The sequence below is a fragment of the Lathyrus oleraceus genome, chromosome 3, assembly GCF_024323335.1.
Source record: "Lathyrus oleraceus cultivar Zhongwan6 chromosome 3, CAAS_Psat_ZW6_1.0, whole genome shotgun sequence".
NCBI classification, from domain to species: Eukaryota; Viridiplantae; Streptophyta; class Magnoliopsida; order Fabales; family Fabaceae; genus Lathyrus; species Lathyrus oleraceus.
In genome coordinates, this window is record NC_066581.1 from 114439969 (window position 1) to 114451732 (window position 11764).

The window sequence follows — 11764 nt, forward strand, 5'->3', positions numbered from 1 at the left end:
GGAATAAGTGAACATATGGCTTGACACTTAGAATTTTTTTTTACATGTTTGATTTTCCCAACTTTCACCTCAAAACTCATCATGGTCCAACATTCAAAGGAAAACGTGTTCAACATGAAAGTTGTTCCTCTTGATCTAACCTTTCCAAAAAGTCCAATTTCATCCAATTTGGACTAAGTATGAGTGACTTGTGCATGGCTTGAACATGGGTGACCATTTGGCATAATTGAACTTGCATTTCTCATTGACAATTGCATGGCTTACTAATGTGACTTCATCAATGTCTGTACTCATTTGTGGACCTGAAGAGATGATTACATGGGCCTATCACACGCCCATGCATCCATGCAATGTACATTGCTATTTTTGGAACTTATTTTCAAGTGTGCAATTAGCAATCATATGGCTATAAATAGAGCCCTCCATGCTCAGAATCAAGGACCTTGCGTGCCAGCTTTGAATCCCAATCTCCAAAACCCTATCATTTAAAGGATAACCTTAAGAATTTCCATTGGAAATTGAGTTTGAATCTCCACTGTTTTAAGATTCAAATATCCAAGAGTCCTATGCATTTTGTTGATTCAATCCCACTCCATCAAGTGTTCAGAGTAAGATCAAGAGCAAGGGGAAGCAAGATCATGTTCATACAAACCTGCATTGAAGGTATTTTTCAGAATTTTTCATCTCTTCGATTCTCACTCTTTTCTCCATAATTCTTCTTGATCTTTGGTTGTCTAAAGTCCTACCAATATAGGCAACAAGATTGAGTTGCTTTGAGGTCAAATCGAAGCAACTCAGATCATGATCCTCAAAATTCAACTCCCTGTATCTTTCAATATACTTGTAGTTAGGAGAAATTGAGGCCAGATTCGAGCTCCTGAGCATTTTTACTTTAAATTCATGTCCTTCTTTTTAATTTTGGTGATGGTTGAGAGTGAACCAGTCCGGTGAGGCTCACCGGAGAAGGATATCGGAGCTTTGGCTCCGGTGGTGTGCTGGCGTTCATCTGAGCCATAAGATCCTTTTCAATTGTTTTAATCTCGTGAATTGGTTTTGAATACCATCCTTGCAACGCTTTGACTCATCTCCATAATGGAACGTGCGCTGATGACCACTTTGTAGCACCTCAAATTTGCACCTCCCATTTTGTACATACATTTTCATGTTTAGGTCATTAACATTACATTGTCCACTGCATAGCATTGCATTGTCCATTGCCTAGTGCAAGTCATCAGTCAAGACTGGTCAGGAGATCCAGTTATGCAAGCAAGCAAGTGCAATTCCTATTGAAGCAAAGCCCTAGGGTTGGTTCATTGAGTTCTTATGACCTAGGGATCATTTTGAAGTGGTTTGGCCAAAGATTTGATGTTCAAAGATCATCAGTCAAGATGCAATTCATCTGAAACCCTAGAAAGTCAACCAAACTCAACTGTGCATTCAACCATGGATTTGAAGGTGGGAGATGGTTAGAGAGGCCTCATTCATGTCCATACAAGTCTCATTTGACATTTCAAACATCAACAATGAAGAATTTGAGGTCAGATGAAAAGTTTCCAAAAATAGTAAGTGACCTATAATTTGGAATTGCCAAAAATGGAAAGGTCTTCTCCTCAACTTTACATCATCAAGCAAGCTTTAAATGAAATTTTGTCCAACATGAAAGTTGAAGATCTTGCTCTCAACTTTTCAAAAAGTCCAAGAACATGAATTTCTCGTGTATGGTTGGAAAGTTATGGATCAATCTTTGCCAAGAAAATTTGAAGTTCAAAAGGGGATAACTTTCACACCACAAGGCCAAATGAGATGGTTCTTTTTGCAACATTCTTATTTTGACATGAGCTATCCAAAACATACATCAAATACCATGCATTTCCATTACAAAATTTTGGCATTTTTCATTTGAATTTCATTTGAATTTGGAGGGAAAATTACAATTTGAATTTGGTGCATTATTTCCACTTAATTTCACTTGCATTTGCCTCCAAATGACATTTCAAGGTGAATTAACACTGAAATCGTGTACTGTTACATCCTTTTCATGCACATGAGGGTGAATTTCCAATTTGCCAAAACACTTGCATTTCACTTAATCTAATTGCATTTGGTTAATTGTGATTAGGAGCATCATTAGCAGCACATATATATAGCCTAATCATAACAGAGAAACCCTAACCACACTTCACAAATTCAGATCTAAAAGTTTTGCTTTCAATTTTCTCTCAAACTTTTCTCTCATTTCTTGATATCAATTCACAATTTCTTGTTTGGTTCTTCATCTAACATAATCACCGAGCAAAATTCAAGCTAGATCCAGGTGAATCCGTGCATCTTGAAGCTGTTCCAAGCAAGAGTTCATCAATGGTGGATTCTTCAAATTGTTGATTCGTGGCCAATTGAGCATCCAGAACTCCTCCAATCCACTCCATAAGCTTGCAAGAGGAAGATCCAAGCACTACAAGGCCAGGAACACGTGGAATTGCAAGCTGCTCTTCAAGAGGTGTGGAAATCGATCCTTTCTTTTCCTGATTTTGCTATGTGATTGTTGTAGATCTCGTTTGTGTGATGATTCTGAGCTTTGTTTCACTTAATTCCATGCCATATCCACTGAGATTCGATGATTTGAAGTTTTCATGTTGATTCTTACTTGGCTCGATTCATGCGTGTTATCATGTTTTTGGATTTAATTGTTGTTGATTCTTGTTGCCTAATGTTAGATCTTCATAATGCTATGCTTAATTCACATTTCTGGAGACTTTGAAATTTTTCTGGAAATTGAGGATGAAGATCATGAAGATCTTCATCATGTTCTTGCTTGCTGGAAATTACCTGCGAATTCTCCCACGGCCTTCATAGCCTTTCCTGCGGTTTTTCCCGCGTGTTCATCCGCGTTACCTGCGGATTATGGAGGTACATGCGCTAGGGTTTGGTCCAAAACGACCGTGTTTTGGTAGCGCGCGCTTGGCATTTCAAATGCCTACACGGTTCGATCCTGCTGTTGGACATTTTCCAAAATTGCCTTGCATTTTATTTCACATTATTCTATTCATGTTCATATGCCTTGTTCACATGTTTTTTTATTTTTTCATTCATTTGAAAAATTCATAACTTCATGAATAATTGTCCAATTAACATGAGATTTTTTGCATGATGTTCCTCATGATCTCTACTATTTTTTGATGATTTTTCCAGAAATTGTGCACGCATGGATTTTAATGTTGCTTAGGGATTGTGTATACATGTGTTTTCTTGACATGCCTTGCCATTTTGATTGTGAAATGATGAGATTTTATCCAACACTCTTGAAATTTTGTGTGCTTAAAATAGACATCCTAATGCTAATTTTGGTATAAATTTTGCATTTTTCCCATTTCTGGTTGATGAGATATGATCTGTTGAATGTAGGTGTGACAATATGTGTCACACCTTTGCTTGCTTGACTTTTTGATTTTATTTACCATGCCAATTCAATGCCAATTGATATGATTTTTTGCATGATGCAACTTCTGGATGTTAGGATGGCTTGTGAAATTTTATGGAATTTTTGGATGCATTTTGGATTTGTTTGAGATTTTCCTTTCTCGCTTGTCATTTGTGGACTTTTGGATAGTCATGAATTTAAATGATTTGTGAAATGCTTGATGTTTATCATATGAACCTGAAATTTTGCACATGGATTCTAGACACTTTTTAGTTTATTGTGGATTTGATTGGATGTTTTTATCATGTGTGGATTCTGTTTTATGCTTGTGTGAAGTTGATGTATGAAATTGTGCTTCCATTGAGCTTGTTTTGCCTTGCCTTGCCTTATAGAATTTATTTGCCATGCTTATACTTGTCCAAATGCCTTTATTTTTGGTATGATGATCATGTGATGTATGCTGTTTAGCCATGATTTTTCTTGAGATTTATTGAATTATGTTTGAGTTGATATGGATTGGTTCATTCTGTTTGCTTCAATGAGCTTTGAATTTGCATGCTTTGCCTTATGTGGTGTATGAAATGAAATTGGTTGATGATATGGATATGAGACCACTTGGATGATGTTCTTAATTGATTAAACTTGATTCATGCCAATTTTCATGTTCTGTTTTGAATTATTTCTCCCCCTTTGACCCTAGGCCTTGTCCTAGTGGTTAGTGCTTATGTTTGAGTTGTGTTTTCAGGACAAGAAGCATATGGCCTTGAGGAGTGTGATTCATTTGCTCATTTGGATTGATATTTGATTGATGTTGATTAATATTAAGTTGTTTTGTAGGTGGATTAGCTCCTTTGAGTTGAGCTTGTGCTTTGCTTGATGCATTGCTTGTGTACAGTTGACTGTCTGTTGTCTGTTGACTTTCTTTTTTGAGTTGTATACTGATTGTGTTGGATTGTTTTCAGGTACCTGATCGCGACTTTATGAGTCGAATTTGGGGTACAAACTGCAAGTGCACAGTTCTATCGCGTAGTTTTAAAAGATATCGATCCCACAGGGACTTATGAATCGATATACCGTTATCTAAGGTTACTTCGTAAAGCTAAGGCAGGTAATACTTTGATTGTTTGGGGGAAAAAGCTAAAACTAAAATAAGATCTAAAATTAATATCTAATAAGCGGATATCGGTATGTAATCGTCGTAATTAGGGAATCAATTCTTTATTGGTTTCTTGGTTTTAAAGTAAATCTTTTCAGTTGACGCTATTGGTTAAAAGTTTTATCTCAAACTCTCGCTCTGTTGAATAAACTATGATTTTATATTAACGTAGCTGTCACTTATAGTTAAGTCAAAAACAACTTTTTGAAAACAGTAGAATCCGTAGAAACTCTTTTTAAGAAAACACTAATCGTTTAAACACCCTTATCTCAAACTCTCGCTCTATTGACTTAGGTTATATAATTAAACTCAAATGCTTAACTCTCGCCCTCACATTCAATCTTTAAAAATACTTTTTGAAAAAGGTTAGAATTTAATTAACTCTAAAAATTGCTCTCGCCCTGATCTAGAATTAATGTCCAATTTACACTGTCCAGTCAAAACCTCAAACTCTCGCTCTATTGATTTTAACTTCTTTATGTCTTTTACTTTCGTACAAAAACTTTGTTATTAAACCTGTAAATTGAGACCGTAAAAAGAGTGATTTTAATTTTAAACTTAATTAAACCAACTTAGTTTTGATTCCTTCATTCCGCTTACTTTACATACCGATACCTAAATAAATCAGCCAGACATGCTAAACAGACTTAAATAAATAACATGCATAAACAGATTCATCACAGGCAAGCAGCAAAAATTAATAATAAAAACAAGCATATATAAATTCAACAAATAAATAAAGAACCTGAATAATTAAATAGCAGTCTCGAACACTCCACCACAGACAGGTTGGATTTGTTCTTGAGTTCTTCAATCGGGCAGAAAAATAAAACGAAGGAATAAAAAAAACTAGATTCTAACGTAAGGTTAGATCCGGTAAAAGGTACACAATAGTTTCCGGTGTAGAAACTATTGTGCGAAAAATTAATTAAGAGCTGGAAAAGAAAATAGAATTGCAAAAGGAAAACAATATAAAAATTTGTCAAAGTAATACTGTAAAAATATGCCTAAGCTGCTGGAAAAAGAAAGAATATGAAAACGGCAAAAATCTGGAAAAAGGCGTCGGAACCCTGAGCTTTCCAAAAAGCTACTATTTATATGCCACCTCCCGCAACTGCTTCCGCGTCAAAAAGTCTTCAACGTGCAGAATAGTTGGGCGTGGAAATAGGGCTCAACTCTCTCTCAACGTCTCTGAAGCGTTCCTTGTGCCTCAAATATAGGGGAATGGTGTGACGTCCGTCACACCATGTGTGACGCTCGTCACACAAGTGCATATAGCGTGACGCTCGTCACAACCTCTGTGACGCTCGTCACAGGCACAACGCCTGTGCCTTCTTTGGGCTGGGCTTGGCTTTTGATATTTGTTTCCAGTAACTTCTTTTTACACCTCCTTTTCTTCCTTTTTTTACTTTTGCTTCAAAATAGATACCTGAGATAAATAGGAAGGAAATACCGCGTAATATCTGATAAAATGAAATAATTTAAAGTAAATAATAATATAATTTAATTGAATTAAGTCCTAAAATGTGATATAATTTCGTGTTATCAGTACCTTAGTTGCTATAGTTCATTGTGAACTTGCTTTTGCTTTGCTTGATAGCTTGAGCATTGAGGTATAATGTCTCTAACTCCATGTAGTCTGGAAGACCTGGCCTGTTATTTGGTCAGGCACCTGTCTGAAGTCCTCCTTAAGAGGCAACGCTTGTGATTGTTTATCTTTGTCCCCAAGCAGGAAAAGACCTCTAAGAGGCAATTGGCAGAACACAAGAGATGTGCAATCTATCTCCTGCTATTCAGTTGAGTCATCCCTTTGCTCATACAACTGGTGTTGATGCATTGTGGATATTAACCCAAGATCTATGTTGAGTCAGTCATAAGTGTAGAAGGGTTCCAACTTTCTGAACCCACACTTTCATTAGTCTAAAGCTCTCCCAGGCCAGGGATAAGAGCTGTGAGGCACACCCCTCCCATCCTATTTCATCTGCTTCACCCTAACTCTCAATGTTAGGGTTAAGAGCTAACATCACCCGATTCTAGTGGGCTTGTGTTTCACAGCCTAACCCTTGTGTGAGCCCACTTTGTGTGTATATAGTGTGTGCTATTTGTGATTGTTTGCTTTGCCTGTGCTGTATAGGATAGCTTGCTCCCTGTGCAAGTTAGATAGCAACCTTAACTTAGGGATGATATGCATGATAACTTCTAGGCTCGAGTCGTAGTCTCCCTAGTTGTGTCTCCCTTTGTATCTGGTTAGGCTAGTCCTTTGTCCCTGCGTAGGGGAACTACGTCGCCCTGATCCTCATATCAGATGAGGTACGTAGGCAGGAGATGAGCTGATCTCTCTGGGCGCCCTTTTTTGCTTTTGTCTCTTGTGTGTGTTAGGAGATGGATGTAAGACCAGCGATTGGCATTTGGTTTCCAGGTTTGCCTGTTTTTGTGTGGAGTTTGACGTAAGTCCAACGATTGGCAGTCAGTTTCCTGTGTTGGTTTTGTTTGGCGTGCGGTAGCCGAGCTACGAGTGCTCTGATTCTTCTTTAGTCCGAGAAGATACGTATGCATAGGATGCGACATCCTAGCGAGCACGCTTCCCCCTGTCCCGAACTACGTCGACTCTGATGTCTGTGCCTGACAGACTACGTAGGCCCAGGATGCGATATCCTGCCGAGTTAGTTTCTTTTGTCGTTTCTGTGTCTCTTTCAGCCAGTGTTTGATGTTTGAGCAGTTTCTAGCAACCTTTATCCTTCCTTTTGTGCGTGGATCCCGTCGAGTACGACGGATGCATAGGGGTGCTAATACCTTCCCTTCGCATAACCGACTCCCGATCCCATTCTCTTTGGTCGCGAGACCATGTCTTTTCCAGTTTACTTCGAGCGTTTCCTTTCCCTCTTTTGGGATAAATAACGCACGGTGGCGGCTCTGTTGTTTCGTTTTCCCGCCAGTTTTTTGCGTAATGCGACAGCTGGCGACTCTGCTGGGGAAACAATCAGAAGTTGACCTCTTGCTAGTCCATCTTCCCTAAGCGAGTCTCTCCTAGCGCTCTCTAGGTTAGGATTTTGGTTACTTTTGCTGTTATTTATTGAATTCATTCATTTATTGTTTGCATTTATGTGTGCATTAATGTTTGCATTCATTCATATTCATCTGCTGGCTGTGCTGTGTTCTCTCTGTTTGGGGTGGGAGTTACTCGAGGCAAAAGGCCCAATACCCAGGCTATGAGTGAAATCTAGGAAATCTAGGAATAGAGTGATTCATGGGAAGCGGGTGGTATGCGCCACTTAGCGGAACATTGATATCACGAGCAGTTCAGACCCTGGTGGGATATTATCGTTACATACTTCGGGTGTGTATATGATGATATTCTGCGAAAGGTTATTTATGCTGCGTTTCTCTCGACATAACCCTGGCCTAGATGACACCCGTGAGTGGGGAGGGAATGATCATTATTACAGGTACAGTCGGTGACTTGTTGGTGACTTGTGGTCCTGTTGGTGATTTGGTTCCTCAGATTGGGTTCAGATGACAGTTTATCAGATGACTTTGGGTTTCAGATGAATTGTGGTTCCGAGTTCAAGCCGAAGCTTCGATCCTGTGTTCCGAGATGCATAGCCTGCCAGTCTTGTCTGCATCATTTGCATCATAGCATGTTTATTTTCAAAAGATACGCAATAAAAAAGGAATTGAAAAAAAATTTAATCCCTGCATGCATATCATTTCTCAGGTACATTCTAGAGTCTGTTCACTGATAGAGATGGCAACAGTCCCAGAGCCGAAGCGGAAGACGTGTTCCTACAGCTTTCACCGTGAGCCCTTGGCGTCTCTGATAGAGTTGAGTAACCTTGTGACCAGTGGTAATCAGAAGGGGTTTGTCGATCAGTATGGGGATATTCTGACATTGTTGAAGATGGTAGTTGATCCAGTGCCGTTGCAGACTCTTCTTCAGTTCTACGACCCAGAGCTTCGTTGCTTCACCTTTCAGGATTATCAATTGGCGCCTACTCCCGAGGAGTACTCCATTCTGATGAATGTTCTTATCCAGCATCAGGTGCCTTTCTTGGACGTGCCTAAAGAGGTTGACTTCAGAGTTGTTTCCAGAGCTCTTCATTTGGGTATCAAGGAAGTCAGTGATAGTTGGAAGTCCAGTGGGGATGTTGTAGGGTTGCCTTTGATGTTTCTGCTGAGGGTTGCCAGAGAAGAAGCAGAGAAGGGGAATTGGGAAGCTTTTCATGCCCAGCTAGCCATCATGATCTATGGGATTGTTTTGTTCCCGAGTATGCCCAACTTTGTGGATTATGCTGCAGTCATTATCTTCATCGGAGGAAACCCGGTTCCTACTCTGTTAGCTGACACTTGTTATGTTATTCACAGTAGGCATGGTAAGGGTGGAGCTATCAGATGTTGTCTCCCATTATTGCTCAGATGGTTCATGTCTCTCCTGCCAGTCAGTGGACCTTTTGTGGATGCTCAGAGCACTCACAGGTGAACTCAGAGGGTTATGTCTCTTACTTCGTATGATATCAGATGGCAGTCTTACCGGATGGACGTGCGGGATGTCATCATGAGTTATGGAGAATTCCGGAATGTGCCACTTGTAGGGACTAAGGGTTGCATCAATTACAACCCAGTTCTTTCTCTTCGCTAGTTAGGGTTCGTGATGAATGGGAGACCACTTGATGCTGAGGTAGCTGAGAGTGTATACTTTGAGAAGCGAAATGACCCTGCTAGATTGGAGCAGATAGGAAGAGCTTGGAAGTCTATTGGTGTCAAAGATGGAGCTGTCTTAGGGTAGAAGTTTGCCATTGCTATGCCTGACTACACTGATTGGGTCAAGAAGAGAGTGGAAACTTTGCTGCTGCCCTATGATAGGATGAACCCGTTGCAAGTGCAACCGCCTTTGATCCTTGCTGAGAGTGTACCTGCTGAGCAGTACAAGCAAGCCCTGATGGAGAATCGCAGGTTGAAAGAGAAAGAGCAAGATGCCCAGATGGAGTTGTACCAAGCCAAAGCTGATAGGTTGAACCTGACTCATCAACTCAGAGACATCCAGAGTGTAGATGTTGGTGGAGCGAGGAGCAAGAAGAGATCTTATGAAGAGATGGAGAACTTGATGAATGCAGAACACAGAGAGTGTTTGAGATTGCAGAGAGCTGAAGCCAGTTATCTGAAGAAGATCAGAGACTTGGAGAAGCAACTCAGAGACAAAGATATCCAGTTGAAGAAGGAAGTCGACCAGAGACTTGCATCAGAGAACCAACTTGGAGGAGAAGTTGTAGAGCTTAGAAGACAGTTGAAGGAGAAGATTACTCCCTTGCCAGAATGTTCGGAGTGTGACCTGTTGATAGACCAGTGTCACTACTTGAAGACGCTCATTCCTGGAAGTCGTTTGTCGTAGCTTGTATTTCTGATGTGTATGTTGAGAATCACCCCCAGGCTTGTTGGGTGGGATTCATGTTGTACTTTGGTTTACTCTGGATCTTTGTTGACATTGTTGTATGATCCATGTTGCTCATATATAGATGAGGTTGTTGGTTTCACTCTGTACTCATTGCTCTTGTGTATGTTGTTTCTGTGCTTCCTGTGTTGTTCTTGCTGCAGGTTGCCATCTTTCGAAGATGAATCAGGCTCTTTGAATGCCTGAGAAATGAACATATCATGTGCATCATATGCATTAGCATCATACTCATATCATATCGCATAACAAGTGCTCTTGTTCGCGACTTTTCACTCTGGTTCCTGTGTCAGGCATGATAGCTGATGGAAGACCGCATCATTATTCAACCAGACTCAATCAACAGAGACGTATGGATCAAGTTCAGACGGAGTTGGCTGAGATGAGGGTAAACATGGCCCAGTTTATGGCAATGATGCAAGGGGTTGCGCAAGGTCAGGAAGAACTTCGAGCCTTGGTTCAGAGACAAGAGACCGGTATTCCGTAGTCCAACCGCGCGTCGCCGGTGGGTGTGCCTGTTCATGAGAATGTTAATGCTGCTGCTCCCGCCAATGATTATGCCGTCGGGGATGAGTTAAGGGGGATCAGAATCAACGGACAACCTATTGCTGCAGAGACTGTCAATGCCAGAGCTACCCGGGCTCCTGTTCGTCATCCTGCTCCGATTGTTGATAGACAAGAGGACATGTTCAAATTGCTGAGTGAAGATGATGAAGTTGCTGGAAGAGTTGAAGATAGGGATCGTAAGGTGGATGCCATTGCTGAGAAAATAAGAGCCATGGAATGTCAGAATTCCCTGGGTTTTGACGTTACAAATATGGGTCTGGTAGAAGGGTTGAGGATTCCCTATAAATTCAAGGCACCTGCTTTCGATAAATATAACGGTACTTCCTGCCCTCGCACCCATGTGTAGGCTTATTATCGGAAGATCTCTGCTTATACCGATGATGAAAAGATGTGGATGTATTTCTTCCAGGACAGCTTATCTAGGGCTTCCTTGGATTGGTACATGGAACTTAAGAGAGATTCTATCCGATGCTGGAGAGATCTGGGCGAGGCCTTCTTAAGGAAATATAAGCACAATATGGACATGGCGCCTAGCCGGACTCAACTGCAGAGTCTATGTCAAAAATCATGAGAAAGCTTCAAAGAGTACGCCCAGAGGTGGCGTGAGCTGGCTGCTAGAGTTCAACCCCCTATGCTGGAGAGGGAGTTAACAGACATGTTTATTGGTACTCTTCAAGGTGTTTTCATGGACCGGATGGGAAGCTGCCCATTCGGAAGTTTTTCCGATGTGGTTATCTGTGGGGAGAGGACAGAGAGCTTGATCAAGGCTGGTAAGATTCAAGATGCTGGTTCCTCGTCTTCCAAGAAGCCGTTTACTGGGGCACCTCGCCGAAGAGAGGGTGAAACTAATGCTGTTCAACACCGCAGAAATCAGAACAGAAATCAGTACCGTCAGGTTGCTGCAGTAACAATTCCTGCACCTCAACAACGTCAACCTCCGCAACAACAGAGGGTTCAACAACAGATGCCGCAACAACAACAACAACAGCAACAACGTCCGTATCAGCCGAGGCAGAGGATGCCTGATAGACGTTTAGACCCAATGCCGATGACCTATGCTGAGTTGCTACCTGAGTTGCTCAGACTAGGGTTTGTTGAACTGAGGACCATGGCGCCGTTGACAAAAATATCACCTGGGTATGATGCCAACATGCGTTGTGACTTTCATTCTGGTGCGCCG